This window comes from Sapajus apella, unplaced genomic scaffold (assembly GCF_009761245.1).
Source record: "Sapajus apella isolate SASKATOON/1434 unplaced genomic scaffold, GSC_monkey_1.0 scaffold7, whole genome shotgun sequence".
NCBI lineage: Eukaryota > Metazoa > Chordata > Mammalia > Primates > Cebidae > Sapajus > Sapajus apella.
Genome location: NW_022436947.1, coordinates 30,933,766 through 30,946,164, shown reverse-complemented (window position 1 = coordinate 30,946,164; position 12,399 = coordinate 30,933,766). Strand labels below are relative to the sequence as shown.

General features: G+C 36.9%; 1 pseudogene; it reads right to left on the bottom strand.

Moving 5' to 3' along the window:
* Nucleotides 1-765: 765 nt before the first annotated feature.
* LOC116550067 lies at nucleotides 766-10,875 on the bottom strand (annotated as a pseudogene).
* Nucleotides 10,876-12,399: the final 1,524 nt, after the last annotated feature.

The following is a 12,399-nucleotide window of genomic DNA, read 5'->3' as shown; positions in this document are numbered from 1 at the left end:
TAATAATAAAATATATTAAGGATGAGTGACCTGGAATGTGAGGGCAGCTATCTGAATAAAATGTCACAATGGTTTCTGGACCTGAGCCAAATCTCAGAACTGGAAATCAGATTTTGATTGGCCAAAAAAAAGAAGCTAAGTCTTGACAATGAAGTACTCTGCAACACTATGACAAGTGTATATGGCAATGACTTCCCCTGTTTTCTTCCAAAGCAACCTATGACCAGGACCAGCTTCATGGGCCTATCATTTGCCTCTGCATTCAGAAGGGTTCGGTGCTTGGTTTAATGCTCTGCTCTTATTAATTTCTCTTAGACTCTATTTTTTTTTTTTAAATTACCAAAAAAATTTCTTTCTCAGAATTCAAAACATTATGTAAGAACCTTTCCTGGCCTAGACAGAGATCCAGCTTCTCACACCTCAGACTCAAATTCATGGTATTTCAACCACGTCCCTGCAAAGGACATGAACTCATTCACAGAAAACCAAACACCACATGTTCTCACTCATAAGTTGGAGTTGAACAATGAGAACATATGGGCATAGGGAGGGAAACATCACACACTGGGGCCTGTTGGGAGGTGGGGGGCAAGGGAAGGAATAGCATTAGGAGAAATACCTAATGTAGATGACAGGTTGATGAGTGCAGCAAACCACCATGGCACGTGTATACCTACATAACAAATCTGCACATTCTGCACATGTATCCCAGAACTTAAGGATATTTAAAAAAAGAATTCATACAAGATAGGGGTTCAAAAAAAATTAGAAGTACTGTGGGTCGAAGTAGTAGATTATGGAGATAACCATCTTCACTGCCACTGCTGTAGCTCTTGCCATCAGGATGGAAGACAACACTGTTGATAGGTCCAAAGTGCCCCTTGACTCTTCTGAACTCTTCCTCAAAGGCCAAATGAAAGAACCCAGACTCAAATTTGCCAATCTTGATGGAGGTTGTGGTTACATCCACGGCTTCCTGACCACTGCCCAGCACAACATGATCATAGCTGGGAAAAATGGTAGCTGAGCTGATGGGATGTTCTGTTCAGAAAGTCTTCTGATGTTGAAGAGCTGTGGAGTCAAAAAGCTTGGCTGTGTTGTCCTTGGATGCAGTGACAAACATGGTCATGTCCCTGGATAAATGGGTGTCACTGATCTGGCTGGGAGTGCTCCTTAACATTCACCAACACCTCTCCAGACTTGGCACTATACTGGTTGAGCTCCCCACTCTCATGGCCTGCAATGATGCTCTCCCCAAGGGGGCTACAAACAGCACTAGTGATTTTAGAGTCACTGCAAGGGATCTTCATGTAGGACTCATTGTTGCCAGCCTGGCTCAGATCCCGCAGGTCAAATAAATTCACAAAGCACTGGTAGCTCATCTGCTTCTCTGTGGAGAACGTGATGATGTTGCCCCCAAAGTCAAAACTGCAGATCCAAACAGCTGAATTGGTCTTGAGTAGGACCAGCTCTTTCCCTGTTTCACAGGCCCAGAGGTGACAGCTGTTGTCAGCTGAATGGGTGAGGACATACTTGGCATCCCAGTCAGCATCCACACAGCACACAGCTCTGGTATGGATCATGTAGGTGCCCAGCCTCTCACCATTCACAGAGTAGCATGCATTAATGATAGTTTCCTTGGCCACGGTGAAGAAGTCTCTTTCATGGTTATACTTAATCTGCGTAATAAACCACTCATGGCAGGATCAGCTTCATCCCAGCAGTGATGCAAGGAAAGCTGCAACTGATTCTATGTTTTACATGTCTGATTTAACAAAGACTATGTATGCAAGCAGAAGAGACCAAGTAGGCACTATCTCTGTGCTCTCCCATTCTTGTCATCCACTTGCATGTAGTATCACTCCACGAGCACGGAATTCTGGTGGATCCAGGAAGCATGGGAGTTAATTGAAACTCGCAGTGGGGACAAGTATGTTGCACTTATGACTAGGTAATGCGGCCCTAGAGGTCACATTTTCCAATTGAACCAAAACTTGCTTTAAACACAGAAGGAAAGCAGTTACATTCTAACAAAAACAGTGCCCAGGGCCCTTTTGTCTCCTTCTTTAAATGTTACTTGCCTACACTAGTCAACCACTTATGCCAAAAATGATGATGTAGAAGAAAAGAAAAAGAGCAATCAACATTCCTTTCCTTTAGACATTCTTGACTCACAGTAACCTGAAGGTGAAAACTACTGGTAGAACGTGTACATATCAACAAGTAAAATTAAAATGGTTGGGTTTTATGAAGTATCTTCATTTCTGAAAAGAATGAGGTATACATACAAGCATGAGTTACAAAATATGAATATGTCATTTTGGCAATTCCTCATATGAATTAAATGTTCTCATATTTGCTTTTAAAACTAGTGTTGCACAATATTAAGGCAAACAGCAAAATGTATGGTAATAATGTAAAGTTTTGATTTTTTGGGGGGTAATAAATAGTAAATTAAAAAATGCCATGACAAATCCCAGGAAAAAGGATACCTTTCACCATGATGAAGGAAGGAAAATACTTGCTAAGGCTCCTCAGACAGTGGAGGTAGTGTATTCCTCATTTGGGAATACTTCTTCAACCCACATTCTAAGTAATGTAAAAGGCTTCCAGCATTAAGTAGAACCCAGAGCAGAAAAGAAGTCTGCATCAGGTCTAACCTGTGGAACGTATAGCTAAGCAGGTCATAGTTATGAGTTCCTGGGAAGAGCCCATAGATGAATCACAGCAGAGACTCATAAGGTTGAGGATCATCCATAGTAAAGAATAATAAACTGTTTTGAAAAATAGCTCCTTGTGAGCTATTGAACCTCTTAAAAAATGGAGATACCAGTTAGCCAGAATTGCCCATCAAAACTTGTATTCTATCAGATACACCATGTCACAGTACAATGGAAATAATAGATTAGCCATGACTAAAGGCAATAAAAGCACTATGCAGATATAAGTAGGATGAGAGAGTGGTGCAGACCCCTATGTGTTCTACCTCTCTTGAACCAGTTTTTTCCCTCAGTTCATACCAATGGCCTAATGGGGGATCCTTTTGTAACCAGTTGATGGAGAAGAGAAAAGTCAAAATTGGTTTAAGGAAAAAGCTTGGTTCAGATCAAGCTTCTTAATGGGAAGAACTGTAAGTGGTTGTCTTGGTAATCCACTTTGTATGGAAAGAAAAGTAGTTTGAAATAGAATTATGAACCCTAAAGGGGTATCAGATAACCTAATTGCTTAGTCAGTGCTTAGAAGAAGAAAGGCAAAACAGAGCTGAAAAGGCCAGACGCAAAGCCATATGGAGAAATTGTAGGCATGGGTATGAAGAACTTTGTAGCATTCAGCCAGTTGATGCCAGCAGCCTTTGTCACTGGCCATGAATGGAGAAAGCAGCATAGTGACAGATAAAGGCTAACCACCTGGGATTCACTCAACAAAGTTAATCAAGCTACTGCTGCTAAAAAATGTTCAACTTGCAAACCACAAAGGCTTAGCTCGGTTCTACCCATGGCACCATCTTTTGAGGGGTCCAACAAACAGTTTGGTGGCAGGTTGCTTACATTGGACTCTTCCAGCCTGGAAGACAGTGATTCATCTTTACTAGAATCTACATACATATATTCGAGGTAAAGTTTTGCCTAATGTGCTCACATGGCCTCAGTCAGCATCACTATCCATGGGTTTACAACGTATTTGATCCACGGCATAGGATCCTATATAGTGTTGCATAAAAAGCGGTCTATAGCAAAGGCCATGTGGTGGTAGCCACATAACCACTGACTCCATCACATACAGCACCAACCAGAGATGCTGCCCTGATAAAACAATGAGACATTCTATAGAAGATACTACCGAAGCACCACCTTGGAGATGGCATCCTGAAAGGACAGGATACCATGAACTAGAACAAAATAATACCCCAAACCAGTGACCCATAACATGCCTTCATGTCCTTTCAGGCAGAATAAATATAGTCCAGAAACAATATAGACATACAAATGACCCCACTCACCAACACATCTAGTAATCTATTTATTTTTGCTTAAACATCTCAGAGACTCTGAATTCTGTGGTTTGTTTATAGGTCCAGATCCTCATGCCAAGACACCACCAGACAAAATGAAAGAGTCACCAATCTTGGAGGGATAATAGATTGACCATCAGGAGGAAGCAGGTCAAATAAGTGAGGGCAAAGAAGAATATGTTTGGCAATGAGAGGAGAACTCCTGGCGTGATGCTAGTCCAATTTTTAACAACAACAACAACAACATAAAAAACAGAAAACAAAACAGTCCTGGTTTGAGCAGATTATGGTGACTACTGGCTCAAATCTGAGAGATATCAAATTCTGGCTCATTTTTGTAGGTAAGGCACCCAAGTCAGCACAGCTTACAGAAAGGATCAGGATAATCTCTAACGGTTGATACAGGAGAGAGACAAGGAATATTATTTGCAGCCTCAGAAAAAAATGCAGTGAAGTGAGAATAGGTCTGTGGTTTATCTTACCATTTTCTCCTATGATGTACTTCTCCGGGAAAAATGGCACACAAAAATCCTGAAGGAGCTCTCTGAGCATTTATGTGACACATACAGAGCTGCACAGGGCAAGCAATGGATGGTAGTGGATGCCTTGATGAACCATGCAGGTTACCTGCTGCACCCCAGGCCTGAAACACTCATTTTCCCAGCTATTTGGGAGTGTTGGCAGATGACAGCTCTCACCTGAGTTCCTCTCCAGTCAACATCCTAAGACGAAGAAAGCGGTTCATCCAGAGTCAAGTTACCTCCCTGGAAGCAGCCCAAATCTAATGACTGGTTACTGTAGAGAATTGATATGGTTTGGCTCTGCGTTCCCACCCAAATCTCATGTCAAATTGTAATTCCCAATGTTGGGAGTGGGACCTGATGGGAGGTGATTGGTGGGGCTGGATTTCTCCCTTGCTGTTCTCATGATAGTGAGTGAGTTCTTATACGATCTGGTTGTTTAAAAGAGTATGGCATTTCCCCCTTCACTCTCTCTCTCCTGTCTCCATGTGAAGGTGTGTACCTTCCACCATGATTGTAAGTTTCCTGAAGCCTCCCTAGTCATGGCTCCTGTACAGCCTGTGGAATGGTGAGTCAGTTAAGGCTCTTCCTTTATAAACTACCCAGTCTCAGGTAGTTCTTCATACCAATATGAGAATTGACTAAAACAAGCATAAAAGCTTGTCTTGCTTTCCTTGATTAAAGATAACTCTGAAGGGGCATCCAAGCAAAGGAGCTCCTTGTGCTATCAGCTGAGGCCTTTTTATGAATGCACACCCCTCGACTCCCTCTACTCAGTTGTACGTCTTATTGCCTATTCTGTACAATAAGCTTCCTGCAAATCTGTGCCTAAGAATCTGTTTCATGGGAAATTAACCTGTGACCCTGCCCAACTATTCAACACCGCTGTAGCAAATCTCAACAAATAAGGCAAACAATGGGAGAAATATTTTGCAGATATGCAGATTGCTGTAGCATCCCCCAACTATAAAGAGCTATAGCTTTCATATAAAATATTATTTATCACATATAAAAACCCCAGACAACAGTATAGCTAAACTAAATTACCAGACAAATAAATTCCTTTCCTCATCATTGATTTAATAGGAAAAATAACATGGGAGCTGAGAAAAGGTCCATTTATATGCAATGTAAATGAAACGGAATAAAGAATTTCATTTCTTTATGAGATGTCAAATCAAAATCTGATAGGAGCACCAAATGAACTGAAACAAGATGAAGAGGGTAAAAATCCCACACTGTTTTTTTATTGCTGGTTACATAAACATTATGGGGATTATTAGAACTAGGCATTATTTAACAAGCTAATCATAAGAAAGTAAAAATAAATGACCATTAATTGCATTTGAATTTGAAGTCAAATATAAAGGAAATATTTTAGGAAGATTGGGCAATACAACTGATCATGTTAAAGTAGCTAAAAATCATATCCATGGACATATCCTGCCCAGATTTCCAGATTACAAATGTGAGTCCTGTAACACTGGCATTTCTCTCTGCTGAGAATCGTATCAATTTTGTTACTTTTGAATGTTCTCCTAGAAGAACTTCTTCTCAGATAGATTTCTAATCGTATTATCAGACTAGGCATAAACTGTATAATATAATTTAGTCAAAAATTCTAATGATCTGAATAGTTACTTAGCTGAAAACCAATGAGGATTTTATCACAGCGTCATTTATGATTCGGCATTTTTACCTCTAAGGAGGAAAACCTTCTTTGTTTTGATTACAATCATAATATATTTTCAATAACTTTTTGCTGTCCTTTGGGTATACCTGGGAAGTCACCTGCCCTGCAGGATACCTAAACTTATATGGAAAAAAAACAAGAAGGGGTAACTACTTTTGTATTTTGATTGCAATTCCATCACATTAGTGGACAAAGTTACTCTAAAATCAAGATACATTAAATACTTTACAACTATGCTTAACATGTCCTAGGTTCTTATGTAGCACTACCTTGGGGAAGTTACCTACATTCTCCTAGTCTCCTTCTGAGTAATAAAAGTATCACAATTGTATTAGGTCCAACTTAATGACCACCTAAGGAACACATGTTAATTAATATGAATGAATCTTAAATTAATGTTCTCAGTAAAAAACTAATAATAATAATTAGCAGCTATGTTGACAAGCCAGCCAAAGAAATAACAGCAACACATAATCACACCTTAAGTTTCATAGGCTATTTTAAGTGAGGTGGAAGAGGATAGCCAGTTTCAAATGCATGGCCCATGTAATAAAACTATCTTTCTTCTTTGGGATCAAACTCTTGACTTTGGCTCTTCTCTGAGCATCAATGACATGAAATAGCGCATGTTTCCTGAGGCCCTCTAGTTTTACTTTCCCTGACAGTGGAGAGAACATCAAGTCATATAATGTAATTTAGATCTTCTTTAAAAACCAAATTCTTAGCTCAGTGATTGTTCATATAATTTGTTTGTTCACAAAAAAACTTTAAGATATATATTAAAATTGTTTCTTTTGAGAGCTTGTTTTCGATTTTGAACACTAGTCAGAGGTTATGTTTCTTTTTGCACTGGTGTAAGACCATTTATTTATTTCATAACATCATTGGGTTGCTATTGTATTATCTCTATTTTCACTTTCAATCTAACCAAGGGGAATATTCTAATCAATGGCTCTTACATTATTGTATTTTGATGCCAGAGCCATGTAGCATTAGTGGTTAGAGAAGTTGTCAGTTCAGCCTTCAGCCTTAGGCCTTTAGCTAGATTTTTTAATGCCCCCTTTTCCTTGGGAGTACTAACTAAATATCCTTTTTCTCCTTTCATTTATTCAATGTTTCTCTAAGCAATATGTGTTCAGGTAGTATTTTTTAATATAGTGGCTTATGAAAGCAACAATAAACCACTTGATCATTATTTGAATACCCTAACCCAAATAGTAGTTACCTCTGCCCTGCACCATCATGATTATTCTCCTAGGAAACTTCACTATAGACTCTAGTCTCTGAATAGGCTGCCAACAGCAATTATATAGTGAAAACTGAACAAATGAATGTTGAAGCCAACCAGTTGACAAAGCTACCTAATATCAAGAGTCCTGTATACTTCACTCTTAAATATAATGAGAGCTGAGGATCACCAAACCTTTGATGAAGTCTGTAATATAAAAGACAGAGACCAAAAGAAACAAAAAATAAAAATGAAATCAAGGAAAATAGCAAAGAGAATAATAATAATAACACAGAGAATAATATCTTCAAAAAGAAAAAGAACAAACTGCAATTGATATTATCAATGAGATAAGATATTATACAAATGAGATTAAAAGGAAGGTTTAAAAAACATAAAAAATAAGAAGGAGATCTTGGTAATTAAATATAAGATAACATAATTTTTAAAAATGTCAGTAGACGTCTGAAAGATATACTTGAAATCTTAGTAAGGAAATAAGATTTAAAAGACCAAGACATGAAAAATAGGAAAGAAGAATTAAGAATATCAAAGGATAACTCCAGGAACTGGAATATCTTGCTAAGAAGATTTTCAAAAAAAGAAGAAAATAAAATTTGAAGGGAATAAAAATTATCAAAGAGATAATAACTTCAATAAAAAGCCCTTCCCCAACACATATATCACATGATTTTAAGTTTCCAGGTATAAAAAGAGGATCCTAATAGATTTCAGAGAGAACAAAAGTGATTAAATATGGAGGAATAAGAGTAAGTGTCATTGAACATTGTATGAGCAACAATGGAAATCAACACACATTGAATAATGCCTTAAAAATTCTGAATTTAAATATTTTCTAACCTTAAATTTAGCCCTGTATTGTCTTTATGCTCTAGCTAAGTGTGAGGATTTTCAAAAATAATTTTTAAACCTGCAAGTTCCTATAAAGTGTATCTCCATTACACCTTTTTCCCCTCCTCCAGAAAGCTGCTTGTAAATGTATTCTCCCAAAAATAAGAAAGTAAATCAAGAAAGCTGATGACCTGGGATCAAAACCACATAGGAGTCTCAATTCTCAGAATGAAGGCAAAAGAAAAAATTTAAGAGGAGACGTATTGAGAGCAACAAGCCTACAGTGAAATAGAAGTATAAAGGGCTTTCAGGAGAGACATCCCCAATAGCAAAAGTGGAAATAATAGAGTAAGTTATGTATTTGTAGCTATATTAAAAGAAACTTTTATAGTTTTCTTCTCAGATCCTCTTGGGGATGGAATAGAGACAGACAGTTAATTAAAAATAATTTTAAAATGCATAAATAGTTGGTTTTAAAAATAAAGCAGTTTTTAAAAATAAAGCAATTATAAGCTATTTGATACTTTCTGTGCTACTCAGAGTAGTAAGGTATCATCTTTTCGTGTTATATAATAAAAATAGCAGCTATAATTTTTTAGGGTCTTCTATATGTGAAGCATATTTAAGAAGGAAATTCTGCCATTTATGACAACATGAATGAAGATAGAGGACATTATGCTAAGTAAAACACGGCCATCAGAGACGGACAAATGCTGCCTCATTCTATTTATATGAGGCCTCTACAATGTTAAGCTCAAACAAGCTAAAAATACAATGGTGGTTTCCAGGGTTTAGGGGAAGGGAGAATTGGGAGTTATTCAATGGGCATACAGTTCAGTTATGCATGATGAATAAGTTCTAGAGATGTACTGTACAATATTATGCCTATAATTAACAATAAAGTATCGTGAACTTCAAAATTTAAGATGGTCTATCTCGTTTCAGTGTTCTTACTACACTCACAAAAACAGAAACTAAGACAAATGGACACAAGGAAACTTTGGGAGGGATTGAATATGTCTATTACCTTGAATGTAATGATGGATCACAGTATTTGCCTATGTCCAAACTCATCAAATTGTACAAATTAAGTATGTGCAATTCTTTGTAAAACAATTATACCTCAATAAAGCTGTTTAAAAATAGAATTATCATTGTTTTATAAATGAAAAAGCTGACACTCAGAGAAGCTAAATGACTAGCTCTAAGCCGTAGAGTTAATGAGGCATGAGCTAGGATTCAAATCTATATTTTAAAGTCTATGCTTTTTCTAATAAAACATGTTCAGCCAGCATGCTGCTCCATATGCGTATTGCATGCATATAAAATGCAATGTTACAAACCATGCTGATATATAATATTGTTTTTGTCTTTATTTGTGCTATATGTGCATGTATATATGTAATTATCTCAACCAAACTGTAAGCATTTAGTAGAGACAACTTATTTAGGCTACATTCGAAGTTATTGTTTTTGGGGATTCTCTAAAACCTGACAGAGAATCTTCTATACAACAGGCTTTCAGGTGCTCTTCATCTGCTGGTACTTTTTTGTGCTCTAAAAAAATATTTTTTGTATAAAAATATATGGTGTAAATCAGTAAAACTGTCTACCTACATGTTTCTACAGAACTCTACTTTGGAAGAATTTTTACCTTAAAAGCAAAGTACATGTGGTAGATATGTTTTTATATTTTCCTGTGCTAAGAGGAACACACTTCAACAAAGAACTTTGAATACCAATTTGACCTGGGATATCAAGAGACGAAATGTTATACCTATAATAAGACTTAATTACAATGAATGCAAGATATCAGAAATTAACGCATTTTTTAAAAAGCCAGAAAATCAAGAAAAAGAGTTTCCAGAAAGAAGTTTTGTTTTACAGGAACTAAAATTGAGCTTCTAGAAAGAAGAATTTATCAGCTCTTTTGTATACTAATGTAATAATTTCAATGGATTATACAACCTGAAAACCATTTGGAAATCTTGAGAGCTGCCTTGGGATACATGAGGTAGGAAACATACTAGAGTGTTCTGAGCTATAAATGAGAAGTATAATTTTCATTTCTCATATAGAAGTAAAACAGATAACTGTTTTAAAAAGTATGTATACAAAAGAGTGGAAAGTTGTGATATAATACTTCCAGAAGGGTGCAGAGCCAAGCAATGACATTTTCTAAGATGAACAGACTTGAGTTCTTGAAATGGTGATGGGAAAGATTGAGATAAGAGGATGAGTTTAAGTATACAAGAAAGAGAAAGGATTGCTGATTAAAAAATACGATTCTTTAATAGATGAGAGTAAATAGGTTCTCAAAACTAATGGAAGATTTGGTTTTAGCTCTTTTGTTTTAAAGCTACTGCTTTACCTATTAGCGGGGTCCAGCCCTAGATTCTAAATCAAACCTTATTGAGTCAGGAATTATTTCATTAAGCAAATTTTTTATAACAATCAAATAGAAACAACCTGTTCGAATGAGCAAGGGCAAAATATACTAGAGTTAATAAACAGGTTCCCCTGTTTGTTACGTCTTATTTTCCAGACTTACCAGGATGATGGGGCCCATAATGACAGCTAGGGTATCGCATTATTATTCTTTTGTCGTTTACTTTTTGCCCTGGTATGCTATGGATTGGCCATAACCAAGATTCTGGTATATGTTTCCTCTCACAACTCTTGCTGTCTCTTTAACTGATAGAATTTCTCCTGTCTGCTACCAGTCCTCCTTTTCCTCTCCTGGAATACAGAGGCACGTCATTCAACCCCAACTCAGTAATTCAATCTCTAGTAATCTTGGACAAACTTCCTGGACACAAAATGCAAGCTTAGAGTGCCAGCTTTGCCTTCCTAGATTCCTCATATTTATGCTCTAACTTCCTACTGATATATACAACACACTAGGCTATAGAGTAAAGCCTGTTTCTCCAAGGCTGCAAATCTGTACATCATGTTACTACACGGAATACTGCAGGCAATTATAACATAAGGATAAGTACTTATATATCTAAACATATCTAAGCATAGAAAAGGTACATTAAAAATATGGTGTGAAAGATGAAAAACATAGGGCATCTATTATAATTGGAGCTTGCAGGATTGGAAGTAACTGGGTGAGTCAGTTTATTATTATTATTTCTTATAAGTATTATTATTTCTTCAATAATAACCAAATCAGCTTACTGTAGGGTTTTTACTTTATACATGTAATGTTTTTAACTTTCTATTTTATAATAACACTTAGCTTTAAACACAAACACCTTGTATAGCTGTGCAAAAATATTTTTCTTTATATCCTTATTTTAAAGCTTTGTTCTATTTTTAAATTTTTTATTTTACTTTCTAAAGTTTTTTGGTTAAAAACTAAGATGCAAACACCGATTTTATCCTATTCCTACACAGGGTCAGGATCGTCAGTATCACCGTCTTCCACCTCCACATCTTGTACCATTATCCTATTCCTACACAGGGTCAGGATCGTCGGTATCACCGTCTTCCACCTCCACATCTTGTACCATTATCCTATTCCTACACGGGGTCAGGATCGTCGGTATCACCGTCTTCCACCTCCACATCTTGTACCATTATCCTATTCCTACACAGGGTCAGAATCGTTGGTATCACTGTCTTCCACCTCCACATCTTGTCTCACTGAAAAGTCTTCAGGATTAATAACACATATGGAGCTGTCATCTCCTGTGATAACAGTCCCTTCTTCTGGAATACTTCCTGAAGTACCTGCCTGAGGATTTTTACAATTAACTATTTTTTTTTAATGAGTAGGAGTACACTCTAATATAACAGTAAAAACAATAAAAATATAGTAGATATTTAAACTAGTAACATAATCATTTATCATCATTATGAAGCATTATGCACCGTACATAATTGTGTGTACTATCCTTTTTTAAAATTTATTTATTTATTTTCTCAAGACAAAGTCTCAGTCTGTCACCCAGCCTGGAGTGCGGAGGTGCCATCTCGGCTCACAGCAACCTCCACCTCCCAGGTTCAAGCAATTCTCCTGCCTCAGCCTCCCAAGTAGCTGGGATTACAGGCATCTACTACCAAGCTCCGGTAATTTTTGTATTTT